Source organism: Engystomops pustulosus, chromosome 3, assembly GCF_040894005.1.
Source record: "Engystomops pustulosus chromosome 3, aEngPut4.maternal, whole genome shotgun sequence".
Classification (NCBI taxonomy): Eukaryota; Metazoa; Chordata; class Amphibia; order Anura; family Leptodactylidae; genus Engystomops; species Engystomops pustulosus.
The window spans coordinates 235,125,099-235,141,296 of NC_092413.1; the positions used below are offsets into that span (position 1 = coordinate 235,125,099).

Genomic DNA, 16,198 nt, shown 5'->3' on the forward strand with positions numbered 1-16,198 from the left:
GGGGTTAAGCCAGGGGCATGAGGATACAGTAGATGACACATCTATTAAGACAATCCCATCTGGTGGTACATGGAGAGGAAATATTGGGCAAGAAGATTTCTACGCTGTTATGGAAGAGGCCAAGTCTCCTGAGCCTGACGTTCTTCAAGCATTGGAGTCTGATTTGTACCACCATAAAGCAAGACACAGACAATTATTTAAGGCCCATTTGTGTAATGTCCCTGAATGTCACAGAGGTCCTAACATCAGCCGCAGACAACTTCATCATTAATGGTGCCATGGGAGCAGGGGTCGACCTTCTGTACATCCGTCATCTAAAGCCAGAAGCTGAGCCTGGAGGAGCACCAGACCAAACCGCACTGCAACAATCTTCCTGGACTCCTGACCAAAGCAAAGATGAGGAGACAAACTAGAGCCACGTCATTACGGAGAGTAGGGACATTGTCAGGACAACATAAACCTTCTGGGTCCATGAGGAGAGTTGAGAGACGATACAAAAATAACTAAATAAAGAAACTTCTGAGCTGGTGCTTGTTGTGTATACTGGTACCAACGGACTGAAGAATGATGGTGGAAAGACAGGGCAGCTGCAAGGTTTCCCAGAATCGTGAAGGTAACATTGGGGCTGCAGTAAGATGCACTACACACAAAGAGGGGGAGTGGTAAAGATGCAACTGACATTAATAAAGTAACTGAAGTAAACAATCAGTTATATATAATAATATTTAAAAAAACGTGAGAAAGAAATCAATGTAAAAGAAAAGTCCAATGAATACAAATCCAGAACCCCGATTCTTTCTTCTGTTGTGAGGTAGAAAAAATGGTGGTAAAAATCTATGAAGTGAATGATAACGTTGGGTGTTGTTAAGGATATCACACTGGTCTTGGACGCCATCATACTGTCAGACATTTTAAAGACTCAGCATTCATTTTAAATAACTTTGTGTAGTGAAAACTAAAGTTTGGGTGGGGTTCGTCCCTAAGCAAAGCACACAAAGACTTAGCGCTCGTTAGCACCACCTAGGGGAAGGTATCCAGGTGAGCACCGTGGCATTTTGTTTATGTGAAGACAGCCAATGGTTCTACATTCCTTTGTGTGCTTGCATCCAATAGTGTTGCATTTCCAGGGTCACACCACCCAATAGTATCGCCCGCTTGAGTACTTGCACGCCACTTGCAGAGTGTGTTATGACTTTCCATATAAGAGTTTCAGTGCCAAAAGAATAAAGCAGTCTAGAGCTAATCTTCAGAAAGGACAGTGCGTCTTTCCTGTGTTACTCCATTCCAAAGCTGGAAACCAGACTCATATAATTCGAAACTCACCTTTACAACGCGGACGAGGACGGATAAAGCCTCGTGTATCCAAAGACCCTTATGGTCATCTCTGATATTTTGACGCCCAAATCGTGGGGCTCGGGTGTGGACAGCTGACCACTTAGGCAAGCTTCATATTAGTCTGTGCCGCTCTTGTGAACTGAATTGACAATGGTGCACCAAAGGTAAGCAAACTTTTTTTGTCTACCTTGATATGTCACTTCTGTTTCACGGACTGGTTGGATAGAGCAAGCTTGCCTCTGTGTGTAATTTATTCAAACTGTTCACTATAACCTGAGCTCATTCTGATGGCAAAGAACCCTTGCAAGGTGAGATGACCAACCTTTGAGACCTGACAGTGACCATATACACTCACCGGCCACTTTATTAGGTACACCATGCTAGTAACGGGTTGGACCCCCTTTTGCCTTCAGAACTGCCTCAATTCTTCGTGGCATAGATTCAACAAGGCGCTGAAAGCATTCCTCAGAGATTTTGGTCCATATTGACATGATGGCATCACACAGTTGCCGCAGATTTGTCGGCTGCACATCCATGATGCGAATCTGCCGTTCAACCACATCCCAAAGATGCTCTATTGGATTGAGATCTGGTGACTGTGGAGGCCATTTGAGTACAGTGAACTCATTGTCATGTTCAAGAAACCAGTCTGAGATGATTCCAGCATTATGACATGGCGCATTATCCAGCTGAAAGTAGCCATCAGATGTTGGGTACATTGTGGTCATAAAGGGATGGACATGGTCAGCAACAATACTCAGGTAGGCTGTGGTGCTGCAACGATGCTCAATTGGTACCAAGGGGCCCAAAGAGTGCCAAGAAAATATTCCCCACACTATGACACCACCAACACCAGCCTGAACCATTGATATAAGGCAGAATGGATCCATGCTTTCATGTTGTTGACGCCAAATTCTGACCCTACCATCCGAATGTCGCAGCAGAAATCAAGACTCATCAGACCAGGCAACGTTTTTCCAATCTTCTACTGTCCAATTTCGATGAGCTTGTGCAAATTGTAGCCTCAGTTTCCTGTTCTTAGCTGAAAGGAGTGGCACCTGGTGTGGTCTTCTGCTGCTGTAGCCCATCTGCCTCAAAGTTCGACGTAGATGCTCTTCTGCCTACCATGGTTGTAACGGGTGGCGATTTGAGTCACTGTTGCCTTTCTATCAGCTCGAACCAGTCTGCCCATTTTCCTCTGACCTCTGGCATCAACAAGGCATTTCCGCCCACAGAACTGCCGCTCATATTTTTTCTTTTTCGGACCATTCTCTGTAAACCCTAGAGATGGTTGTGCGTGAAAATCCCAGTAGATCAGCAGTTTCTGAAATACTCAGACCAGCCCTTCTGGCACCAACAACCATGACACGTTCAAAGGCACTCAAATCACCTTTCTTCCCCATACTGATGCTCGGTGTGAACTGCAGGAGATTGTCTTGACCATGTCTACATGCCTAAATGCACTGAGTTGCCGCCATGTGATTGGCTGATTAGAAATTAAGTGTTAACAAGCAGTTGGACAGGTGTACCTAATAAAGTGGGCGGTGAGTGTATGTTGTAGAAAAAGGTCTGCAGTGCCCTATTGTGGATTGTTGAGGCAGTGCAGCGAGCATTTGTGATTGTGTTGAGTTTTTGTTCTGTAAGCGGTGTATGGAATCTGGAAGTTTGCAGTGACAAACCCTGGCCAGGTTTACGTACCTTTCCTCCAGGATTGGGATCAGCCCTGTGATGCGGTAAGGGACAGTAGAGCCTCAGGGACACTGACGGAGATTTTACAGTTGAGCGTTAACTCCTTGATTTCTGAAACATTGTGTGAAGGTCTCTAATTTGTACTTACTGATAGGTAGCGGGGTAGTCTGGAGCTGTATGTACGGAGGATATCTATAGCCCTTGAACAAAACAGGTATTCCACAGATCACAATATAAGTAGTGAGCAAAGTAAGACTGTAGCTGGACACTGCAGACCTAAAAAGGCAACTGACATAGTGTCACAAAGGAAAGGAAAGTGGATGGGGTTGATTAATGGAGACTTAGACCAGTGACTACGGACGGACCAGGACAGAGTGACAGGAATCCTACAGAGTGCCCATTAAAGAAAGAGATGGGCAATAAGGGACATATCAAAGTTTTTGATGTGGAAAGAATTTGAGAAAAAGAGATTTTATTATATTTTCTTTGGAGGGAAAGATGGCGCCTGGAATGCAGACTCCACCCCCGTATCTGGTGGTTAGAGAAGATGACACGCCCTACCATTTTTCATCTTGGGACAGTCTATATTCCCTTCAAGTCCCTGAAAATTAATTGCCTATGACTCTACTCTGTTGGCAGCCATAAAGGCTGGTTGTGGGTTTTCTTGTAGTTTAGCAGCTGAGCACCCTTGAAGGGCCTGGACAGATGTCTGAAATAAACACCGGCTGAGATGATTTCATCTTATTCCAGTTCTCTGTTCGGATTATTCTTGGATGCTGTTTGTTTGGGTATGGTCTAGTTAAAACTTATTTGATCCTGACGATTAGAGAAAAGTTACTATAAAAAGTCTTGCAATGTCTTTGGTACCCGCTTTCTGGAGTTTAAAGAGTTAACCAGGGTCAGATCATGGGGGCAGCTATGTAGCTGGGCTCTGCCTGAGCTGCCTTATCTGTGTCTGTGAGAACTGGCCTTGAAGCGCAAAGAAAGCGATCAGTGTTAAGTTGGTGCGACAGAGCTGACAGCCTAAAAGACTTGAAGGAATTTGCTTGTGATACAAGAATACAGTATGATGTGACGTCCCCCTGTGTACCCCACAAACAGACTAAGCAAGGACAAGCCTCCCAACTGTATTACAGAGCCTACGACTGACTTTTATTCCTTTATGACTAAAAAACCAACACAAGTGTACATGACTTCTGTTTGAGACGTTGGAGTCAGAACTTTATAGAAAGCACAGAACGCTGATGGTTAAGAGAGTCCTGTATGTCTGGATGAGATAAAGCGGAGACTAAAACGGTAATGGAGGAGATCCACGGGAACTGTTTACAGCTTTAGGACATAAGGGGGATGACCTGACAGTGTAGTGTACATCTGTTTTGTAACGAGTTGTTACCAAACGTGTTAGCAGACTAGAGACATCTCTGCCAGACTTGACGTACAGAGGGATCGATAAGACTCTGACAGATTGACGAACAGAGACCAGGGTCGGTAGTTTCACAGACCACGCCAAAGTAAGACTGACATAAGTTTCGATCCCGGAAGAGCCCAGCTCAAGGGGGCGTGTTTCGACTGCTGGGAGGAGAAATTACGGAGGTGACTAAAGTGAGTGTTAACTAAAGAGGACGTCAGCACGCACAAGAACTGATGTGAGACTCCTCCCCTGCTAGCCAGATGATGATTTTAACCGCTTCCCAGTCAAGAAAAGACACAGAAAGAACAGCCGGATACATGTAGGACGGTCTATGACCTCCAAGCTGCCAATGAGTGTACTGAAGCCCACTGGTCCCTAGCCCACAGTGGCAGCAGTCCCCGGGAGTGACATATTATTCACTGTTTAAGGTATTGGAAGAGAGGCTGGCCCCCCATATTCCGATAGTGGTACACACATTCCTGGCTGTGAGGCTCGGGACAACTTAAATAAAACCATCCTTTTGATGCCCCACGCACACAGGCACGATCCATCCCCTCCTGTTTATTATCCATAGGTACACTGATCAGACCAAAGTCAATGGGGGGCGGGCCTTCCTGACCTTAAACTGTACCAACAGGCGTCTATACTTCTTGGATTGCTTTATTGGACATACAATTTGGTATCTAAACAGTGGGTTGCGATGGAACAGACGTGCTCCTCCTCACTTCTCAAACTGTTGCCGTGGGGACCTTTCCTGTGCCGGCGCCCCAGGCGAACTTCCGCAGGGACGCTTTACGTTTATGGGGATCTCTGATCGTTAAGAAGTCCCTGTCCCGTGAACTCAGCCCACTCACCCAGATATTCCGCAATCCGAGCTTCCCACCGGGAATGGCCAGGCTGTCTTTTCTGGGGTTCTTGAAGACCCACGGATGTATGATATTCTGCAGGGTTCCCCTCTACCTCTACATGGGAACTTCAATCAATGCCAGGGTCGCACAGATAGCTCGTGGTTTGAGTATTCGCAACTGCGATCCTTCATAGTTGGGGCTGGGGATGTAGCAACCTTCACCGACTCTCTCACAGCATTCGAAGGGTTATTCCGACTGGGTTCAGCCCCACCACATGCCATCACCCAAATTTACTCCATCTTGACAGGTGACTCTAAGACATCAGAGCTCCCATTTGTAAGAAGTTGGGAAAGAGAGTTAGGGGCCCCCCTGATGCAGGAAGACTAGAATAAATCTTTCCTATTCACACACAAGATGTCCTCTGCCTGCTCGGCCCAGGATAAGGGATATAAGATTGGACTCCCAGGATTTTAAGGCTCTCTTTGAAGCTCAAACCACCTGATGGGCTCCCTCGTCTCTCTTTAAGAGGTATGAACAAAACTGTTACAGAGGATGGGAATATCTGAATCTTTCATCCCTCTTCCTGACCCGAGGGGTGACACACTATAGGATCCCCTCCCCTACATGTTCTTTCCTGAATGTTTCTGTCTAATGTTTTGTGTTCTTGGATTTTTTCTTTTTCATGTCCATTATTGGCATTTCATTCTTAGCTGTTTATGGAACCATGCCATGCCCTGCCCTATTACAAATGACAGGAGACGATGTGCCTCATGGGGAAGAGAAAGGGATGTTAAACGTTGTATATTTCATAGGGCTCTGCCGAATTCACTTCTACAAGGAGAAAGAAACTATTCTTCACAGAGCTAGGGACTTAAATGAGATTTCTTTCCGGGGCTCTAAGGTGATTGTACTTCCTGATCTGGCAAGACGAACTCTCCAACTTCGTAAAGCACTGCGTCCTCTCTTGGCTGAACTGAAAGCAAAGGACATTCCTTATCGTTGGGGCTACCCCTTCCAGCTCATAGCTAAGAAAAATGGTAAATCAGCCGTATTCAGATCTCTGGGCGACCTGCCCAAATTCCTGGGTACCTTTGAGCTCCCACTAATATCACTTCCGGACTGACCAACAGTCAACTCGGCCCCGGTACCCCCTCCGAGAGAAAAATGGGTGACCCCTACCAGGAAAAGCCCTAACAAGCCTGCCGACCGCTCCTCCGAAACCTGACTGCTGGACCACTAGATGGACTGCCATGTCTACTATAAGTATCTTGTAATATGCCTCATTGCTCTTTGTTCCACAAATGCTAGTTATCCTCTAGCTAAACCTTTCCGTGTTGGATGCCCTATAATTCAGACCTATTTTAGGTCTCCATGTTGTTAGCGAGGCCGGGGGCTCTGTCCTCCCATTTGCCGTGTTTCCCCCAGCTAGGGCGGTGGTGCTAGTCGCCACATAAGGCTCATATAGCCGTTACTTAGTCTGACTGGGTACCGTATGGCACCCAGGTTGTATATGTTTATGCTTATGTTTTATTTTGTATATCCCTCCCCCCCCCCTTTTCCTTCCCTTTTTCCCTTCCCATGCCTCCCCTCCCCCCCTGGCTCTCTCCAGCCTGCGGGACACTCATCGGACCTTGCTTCTCACTTACTTCCTCATGACAGACCTAACATTTTGTACATATAACACTAGAGGCCTCAATAAACCCGAGAAGAGAAGTCAGATTCTCTATAGACTCCACAAGAAGAGAATCATGGTGGCCATGTTCCAAGAGACTCATTTTAAAGCTGACAAGATCCCGAGATGTGTTAGTAAATTTTATCCATCTTGGTACCATGGCCCCCATCCTTCACAAAAAATATGTGGAGTATCTATAGCCTTCCATAAGTCCTTTCAGCCCAAGGTGCTAAATACAGAGGTAGACCCAGAGGGCAGATTTATTTTTCTCAAAGTTGATTTCCTTGGTAATATTCTCACCTTTGCTAATGTTTATTTTCCAAACCAGGGTCAGGTCCACTTTGGTTTACAAATTCTGAAGAGGTTAACCGACTTCGCTGAAGGATCAGCAATAATCTTGGGTGGTGATTTCAATATCCCGTTTGAACCCTCGCTCGACTCATCCACAGGTAGGTCCTCGGTATCACATACTGCAATTCGTAGGCCAAGACACACCATGCTTCAACTAAAACTGATAGATCTGTGGAGGGTTCTACATCCTGGTGTTAGGGACTACAGTCACCACTCCTATGCCCACAATAGTTATGGTCGGCTGGACTACCTATTTGTCTCCCACTCTTTGTTAGACAGAGGCCCTAAGAGCACCATTGACAACATCCTATGGTCCAACCACGCCCCTGTATATGGACGGCTGGGTAACATAGGCAGACGTTCGAAAGAATTTTTCGTGGCGACTTAACAACAATCTCCTGAACGACGCACTCTGTACAACAGAGGTCAGAGATATGGTAGCTAAGTTCATGATAGACCATGCCTCAGTTCCCCCCCCCCCAGTCTTATGGGAGACACTGAAGGGAAACATTAGGGGCACCTTTATGTCTCACGGAGCCCGTCTCAAGAGGGAAAATTCTGCCAAACTGCTCTCCTTGTTCTCAGAGTTATGTTCGAAAGAATCCTCGAACAAGACCTCCCCTCTAGATGCCACCCGAGCTGAAATTTCCGCTATTCGTCACCAGATTCTCCAAATTCTAGACCAAAAAAGTCTCTGTTTCAGAGATAAAATAAAGAAGGATTATTATGAATATGGCGACAAATGCGGAAAGCTTCTTGCCAAAGCGCTCCACCCACGATCTTCCCAACCCCCAATCATCTCTCTTAACTCCCCTCAGGGAGACACCATCAATTCCCCAGCCGGGATCCTACAGGAGTTTAGGAACTATTACGCGCCTCTCTACAATCTAAACCCCATCTCAGACTCAGAATCTCAGACCTCGATAAATAGCGAGATTTCTTCCTATCTAGACAAACACCCACATAAGAAGATCCCCTCGGACTCGGCTTCCTCACTAGATAGTGACTTCACCAAGGAGGAGACCATGTCCGCAATAAAAAACCTTAAAGTAGGTAAGAGCCCGGGATCGGACGGGTTCACCCACAGGTTTTATAAAGTTTTCGGCAAGGTCTTGGCTCCGACCCTAACCAAGTTCTTCAACTCTATCTCGTGCGGCTGTCCCTTCTCACCCCAAACGCTAAGAGCTCATATGTCTGTAATTCCGAAACCCGGTAAGGATCACAAAATCTGTAGCAATTATAGGCCTATTTCGTTAATCAATATCGACGTCAAAATGTACGCCAAAATTATAGCAACTCGTCTCTCCCCTCTCATCCCCGACCTCATACACCCAGATCAAGTTGGTTTTGTCCCGGGACGTGAGGCGAGAGATAACACGATAAAAACTTTAGCTATTTCCTCCTGGGCGAGGCGCTCGGGGATTCCCCTATGTTTATTGACAGTAGACGCCGAAAAGGCCTTTGACAGGGTCCATTGGGGGTTTCTCGAGGCCTCGCTCAGAGGAGTGGGCCTAGGCCGTCGTACGAGGGAGAGGATCATGGCTCTATATAGAGGCCCATCTGCCAGCGTCAGAGTCAACGGCTCCCTGTCAGCTCCTTTCCTTATTTGTAACGGCACCCGCCAGGGCTGTCCTCTTTCACCCTTCCTATATACCCTAGTTTTGGAACCTCTGGCGCGCGCTCTGAGGAAAAACCCGGCGATTGGGGGGGTCAGGATAGGGGGTAGAAATCACAAACTATCGCTCTTCGCCGATGACCTACTTATGTATGTCACAGACCCTGTTAACAGTTTCCCCAACATTTTGAAAGAATTCGAGATTTATAGCAAGGTCAGTAACTTTAAGGTTAATATACAAAAATCCGATATCCTTAACATCTCCCTTCCCGAAACGATGGTTTCCTCGCTACGCTCTTCCCTTCCCTTTTCCTGGGCTAAGGGTCATATAAAATACTTAGGAGTCCGGATCCCGTCGGATACTGGATGACTATTTGACCTCAACTACGCCCCTCTTCTTAGAACTCTAGAGACAGACCTCAAATCCTGGAGCTCCCTCTCACTTTCGTGGTTTGGCAGAATAAACTCTCTTAAAATGGACTCGCTACCTAAAATCCTTTATTTTTTCCAGACGATCCCACTAAATCTACCGAGATCTTTTCTCCAACACCTACGTAAATTTGCCACTAAATTCATCTGGAAGGACTCTTCCTCCAGAATAAAATACAGCCTCCTGACTAGACATAAAGAGGACGGGGGGCAGGACTACCGGACTTTACCCGCTACTATAGAGCATCCATATGCAAAGTGTTCCTCGACATCGCTTCACAGAACAAAGACAAATTATGGGTTGGTATTGAGAGTGCTTTCCCTAACCCTAGTAATCTACCTGGCCTATTTTGGTTACCCCCCAAAACCAACTGGGAGCTCTTGAGAGTCTCTCCCCTAATGTCAGGGGTATTCAAAGCCTGGAGCAAGTTTGCAGCTAATTCTAAAGTAACTAACATTCCTGGCACACTCTCTTCTGCCAGGGACTTCCCAGGCCTCCCCCAAGTGCTCACATCCTCCCCACTCCTGGAACCTATTGATGGGAAACCCCAAAAAATTGTTGACCTTATCTCTGATACAGGAATACGCCCCCTCACTGATATTTTAGGTGAAAAGGGAAGCTACCCAGGGGCTTGGCTCCACTACCTCCAATTGAGGAGCTTTTTAGCTTCCCTGTCCCCCACAGAGTGTTTTTTCAAGGACCTAACCACGTTTGAGAACCTATGTTCTAAACAAATTGTACCTTCGCATGGTGTGTGTTTCCTATATAGGCTTTTATCTGATACCAATACCGAGGACCATCTCCTGCCGTACATGTCGGCTTGGGAAAAGGAACTAGGGGAGAACTTTGCCAAGGAATCACGGGAGAAATCCCTAATCCTCACCCACAAAATGTCCGTTTCTGGTAAAATACAAGAAACGAACTACAAGATCCTTACTCGCTGGTATAGAACCCCAGTTCGCCTCCACAACATGTTTCCATCTGCTTCGACAACTTGTTGGCGCTGCCTCTCCGCTCTGGGAACTATGCGCCACGTTTGGTGGCATTGTAAGGTTGTGGCCTCCATCTGGTCTGCCGTCTGGGACCTCTATAAGGATATTTGTGGAGCTTCTGGGGATCTCTCACCTGCAATTGCGCTACTCTCAATGCTACCAGGTCGCCTTCGCGACATTAAGAAAGGTATCTTAAGACATTTTTTGGTGGCCTTCAGGTTGGTGATCCCCAGACTTTGGAAATCTACGACCCCCCCTACCCCTTTGATGTGGGTCGAGGAAGTAGATCGTATCTGCCGTATGGAACAACTCCGTGCGTCTGACGGCAACCGGATGGAGACCTACTTCTCCACCTGGTCGAAATGGACCCAGTGGAGAAACTCTGGCTTACGGGTATCCCCTGATAACTGAGGTATTTTCCATTTTCTCGATACACCTATATCTTTTTCAATGATCCCGCAGAGTCAGGGGGGCCTCTCTCTCCCCCCGCCCCCTACTTTCCCTTCCTCCCCCCTCCATCCTCCCCCTTAACCCCTTTCCCCCAGTTTGTTCTTATTACTTATTTTTGCAAAAAGGTGCCTTGAGTGTCTGCACTTGCGTTATTCGCCATTTCTCATGACTACATTATGGGGCTGCGTCCCGAATATTTTGACCGCTATGTAGGTCTCTGGGTACTTGCACTTTGTTTTTACTGTTCATACTACTGTCATTTTTTCACAACTCTGTTTTTTTCTCAATAAAACTTTTATTGAACCATAAATTGCTCAAAGCAGCGTCCGGGGCATCTGCGCCTCCATCGGATGATGAATCCGTCCATGAAGATCCTCCATTCCAGTCCCTGGATATGCAGGAATGCTCCACATCCCAAGCCGCTCTTGCACAGATACAGTCGAACGCTGCCAAAAAGTTGGGGAAATTCTCCCGCACACAGCCCTGCTCTCCTCAGGGGTCCCCAAACTCCTCTCCCTCCCTCTTTGAAGGCTCCCAGAGCCCGCCGCAGCTTGTAAGCTATGAAGAGGGTGCTGATCCGCCTGACGCGGCCACGGAGTTGGATCGCAAATTTGCAGAGGTGCTGGCGGCCATTAACGGGTGCCAATCCAAACTTGTCACCAAGGTGGATGAGCTGCGACAGGACTTTGTTCTTTTAAGACACGATGTCCACAAAGCTAAAGAGCGAATTACAGAAACTGAACGCAGAATATCTGAGGTGGAGGATGTCCAGAGGCCCATGCCGACACAGATCAGAGAGCTTCAGCGCCAAATGTCTGCATCCATCGACAGAGCTGATGACCTCGAAAACCGCCTGCGACGGAACAACGTCCGAGTGGTTGGCCTCCCCGAAAAAGTGGAGGGGTCTGACCCTGCATCCTTTTTTGAAAATTGGCTCAAAAATATGCTTCCTGCAGATACCTTCTCCCCGTTCTTCACAGTGGAAAGGGCCCATCGAGTGCCATCCCGCCCTGGCCCTACAGGGGGCAATCCAAGACCCTTCTTGGCCCGACTGCTGCACTTTAGGGACAGGGACTCTATCCTCAGGGCGGTCCGTACCAAGGGAGAAATTCTCTATGCCAACAGCAGAGTGTCCTTCTACCCTGATTTCTCTGCATCAGTCAGGAAACAATTGTGGACGGGCAGAAGACTCGATTCTTCACCTGCCCAACCGAAGCACTTCACTGGGCTGATGCAGCCCCTCGGAGGCCCGCACCTCCTGAATGACTGGACTCATATCCTTTTATCTGATATGCAATGACAATGCTGGACTTAGTCTTGAATAGTTATCTATCCAAATCACTGTTACAGTTTTCTAATATTTGTTTACATATTACGTGCCTCACAAAATGTACCCTGTGACTGATTTGCGTTCTCTTTTTGGTCATCTTGGCCAGTGCGCCACATATGGCACTTCCCCCTCTCCTTCCCCCCCTACTTCCCCCCCCTTCCTCCTCCCTCTCCCTCCCCCCCACTACCCTGTTACCACTACCTCCCTACGTCTCCCTCCTTTCTCCCCCCCCCTCCCCTATCTCCTCTTTGGTTCTCTCAAAATATGGCTGCCTAATAATCTCCTGATCATCTATACATTAAGGGTTGAAGGTCCCGGGACAAATGGTGTAGGTTTGTCTTGAGTTAGGGACCACTGTTCTACTATTTGACTGTTAGTGGGTATAGGTCTACACTACTGCTGTTAGGGTGTTAGACAGGGGGTTTGTATTCTTGGGATTGTTAGTTCAGTTCTGGTTATATTTGTTATGCTCACTGTTGTCTGTCTGTCTATGTCTATGTGATATGAATGGATGAATGCTTGGTTGCTCACGTCACCTTCCCCACACCCCTTTCCCTTCCGCTAATATGTCTACACTTAAGGTAATGAGTTGGAATGTGAGGGGACTCAACTCCAAATTCAAGAGGGCCCTGATGTTAGATGTCATTAAGAGTCAGGCCCGCCACATTGTATGTATCCAAGAGACACACCTTACGGGTCAGAAGGTCCTCTCTCTGAAGCGGGCATGGGTGGCTAGAGGTTATCATTCCTCTTACTCTGTCTACGCTAGGGGAGTATCTATACTCATTTCTAAAGCGCTTCCCATAGAAGTCATACAGGTAGCGCCGGATCACTTTGGTCGTTATGTGATCGTACATTGCGCCTTGTGGGGCTTTACCTTCACTATAGCGTCTATGTCCCCCCTCCCTTTGACCCAGCTGTATTGCACCTAATATCCAGTAAACTGGCTGCTATGCCTCCAAGTCCGATACTCTGCATTGGTGACTTCAATGCTGTCCCTAATCCCTCCTTGGATCGCACAAGTGGCCTAGACACAGGCTCGGTCCGTCTGAATGAGTGGCTCACTTCCCTAGACCTCGCCGATGTTTGGCGTAGTAAACACCCTCAAGAGAGAGAATACTCATTTTATTCCTCTGTGCATAAGAGCTTCTCTCGGATTGATCTGGCCTTTGTCTCCCCAGATATGTTGCCGCACGTTGATCAGGTATCCTATTGCCCGCGCAGTGCATCAGACCACTCCGCCTTGCTCATCAGTCTCCTTATAGGCCCCCCCAGCGACTCCCACTTATGGCGCCTGCACCCGGCCTGGCTCCTATCCCCAGCGGTCCAGAGTACTGTTAGGGCAGCACACAGCGAGTTCTGGGATGTACACTCAACCCATCCTGATCCCCTTCTAGTCTGGGACTCGTACAAGTCCTCGGTGCGGGGAGCATTCATGTCGGGCATAGCTGGCCATAGAAAGTCTTTAAATGCGCAGGAGGAAAGGCTGACCGCTGCACTGGTGACTGCAGAAAAGGATTATCTAGAGAAACCTACTCCGGGGAATAAAAAGACTTGGGCTCAAGCGCAGAGAAATCACCTAGCTGTAGTGAAGGAGCGCACCAGCAAGCGCCTGCTAGCCAGGGAGGTGTCTATCTTTGAATTCGGAGATAAAAACGGGAAGCTGCTTGCGTATCTCTCGCGGGCTGAATGTCCCTGTGCTTCCGTTCCCTCTATTATCAATGGTGGCGGAGTATTGATCACAGAACCCCGGGCCATTAACATGGTATTTCATGAATTCTATTCTTCTCTTTACAGCTCCAGATTGTCCGCCTCTTCCGTCGAGATCTCCAGATTCCTTGACAGTCTTCCACTTTGGAGACTCACACCGGCACAGACATCGGAGCTTGATGCCCTGCTCTCGGCGGAGGAGGTGGAACAGGCCATCCAATCGTTGCCCCCCGGTAAGACACCTGGCTGGGAGGTGAGTGGTATAGGGATAACTGTGAGACTCTGGTCCCCCATCTCCTTAGCCTGTACTCCGATGCGCTTGACAGCGGTTCCCTTCCTGACTCCATGCGAGAGGCCCTTATTGTAGTTCTTCCTAAGCCTGGCGAGGACCCTCTGCTTCCCGACTCATACCATCCAATTTCCCTCCTAAACTCAGATGTTAAAATACTAGCAAAAATTCTGGCAACAAGGCTCAACAAAGTAATATTATCCTTGGTTCACCCAGACCAGACAGGCTTTATGCCTGGGAGGGGAGCTGACATAAATATACAAAGACTACACCTGAACATTGCAGAGGCAGAGCGGTCTCCAGACCCTGGGTTTATATTATCCTTAGATAATTGCAAAGCGTTTGATTCTGTGGAGTGGCCCTATTTGTGGACCCTCTTGCCTAGAATGGGTATTGGCCCTCGATTTACAGCATTAGTTAAACTACTGTATAACGATCCTAAGGCTAGGGTACGGACCAATCTTAATATCTCACCTACTCTCCCTATGGCCAGGGGCACTAGACAGGGTTGCCCACTATCTCCCCTCCTCTTCGCACTCGCCATTGAACCCCTCGCTGTGGCGATCCGCCACTCTGAGGGCATTAAAGGCATTACTAGAGGTACTATTATGGAAAAGGTATCTATGCTGATGATACACTTGTATACCTTGGGGATGTGGGCCCCTCTCTGGAATCCCTTCTGTCCCTGATAGAACGCTATGGGGGGTTCTCAGGTCTCCGGGTTAACTGGGACAAATCGGCCCTCTTTCCCTTACCTGATGTAGGGGTACACTCCCTCCCCGTCCCAGTCCAGGTGGTGTCCACCTTTAAATATCTGGGAGTCCAGGTGTCACGCAGGGTCCAGGCATATACGGAGTTAAACATTACACCCTTGATAGCTGCAACGGAATCGCGCCTAAAAGCCTGGTCCACTCTCCCCCTGTCTTTGTACGGGCGCATTAATATATTTAAAATGATCTTTCTCCCAAAATTTCTATACCTTTTCCATGCCTGTCCTATACTGCTTCCTAAGAGCCTGTTTAAACGCATAGACGGCATTCTCAGGTCCTTCTACTGGCAGAGTGGTGCCCAAGTCTAGGGGTGGACTGGCTGCCCCGGATCTGTATCTTTATTACCTGGCTTCCCAGCTAGTATATGCCCAGTGGTGGATAGATATAGACATGGGTAATGCAGCTACTGCACTGGCTGGGGCCCTGGTAGGTTCCTACGAAGCCCTTACAAACCTGCTGTACAGATACAAGTCCCCATCTGATACCCCACTCCCCCTACGTACGGTAGCGGTGTGCTGGCGTAGGGCGCAATCCCTGGTAGAACCGAGCAGCTCTCCCCCTCTTTCGCCTAGGACTCCATTGTGGCTCAATCCGTGGCTTTCTCACTTCCTCTCCCTCCCAGGCTGGACAATGTGGGGGGCGGCGGGGGTGAAATTTGTAGGTCAGCTATTATCTCCGGAAGCAGAATTACTCAGCTTTAACGAGATAAGGGAGAGACATACTGTACCCGATACGGCCAGCTTCCACTACACGCAACTGCGACACGCATTCAAAGCCCAATTTGGCTCCTTTAGCCTGACAGTGAAACTAGAGACTCTGATGAGTACCCCGGACCTCCCTAAGCCACTCACTCAGTGCTATGCTCTATTACAAGAGCAAAACTCCAGAACGTTTGATAGAGCCTGTGAACGCTGGAGACAGGATATCCCTGACCTGTCAGATGATGACTGGAGGGAGGTCGAACTGTCCTACTTCACATCTGTAGTGAGTGCGAGGGACTTCCTGATCCAATCTAAATTCCTCCATCGAGTATATTTCACCCCTGCTAGACCATTCCGCATAGGAGCAATGCCCAATGATCTTTGCTTTCGCTGTCAGGCTAAAGTCGGATCCTTCCTGCACTGTGTCTGGTCCTGTCCTAGGGTTCATGTCTTCTGGTCCGAAGTGCTGGAGTTCCTAAATCTACACTTTGATTTCACACGTTTACTGTCTCCCTCTGTGTGTCTCCTCGGCATTATAAATGAAGTTATCAATGGCCACTATGACAAAATTTTCTTTAGGTTTGTCTTATACTACGCCCGAAAAG

At 47.9% G+C, this 16,198-nt stretch overlaps 1 protein-coding gene across 1 annotated transcript in view; it reads right to left on the minus strand.

The window, feature by feature from the left end:
- LOC140123034 (uncharacterized) overlaps positions 1-16,198 on the minus strand; it is a 126,740-nt gene that overhangs the window by 923 nt on the left and 109,619 nt on the right. The gene's annotated exons all lie outside the window — the stretch shown is intronic.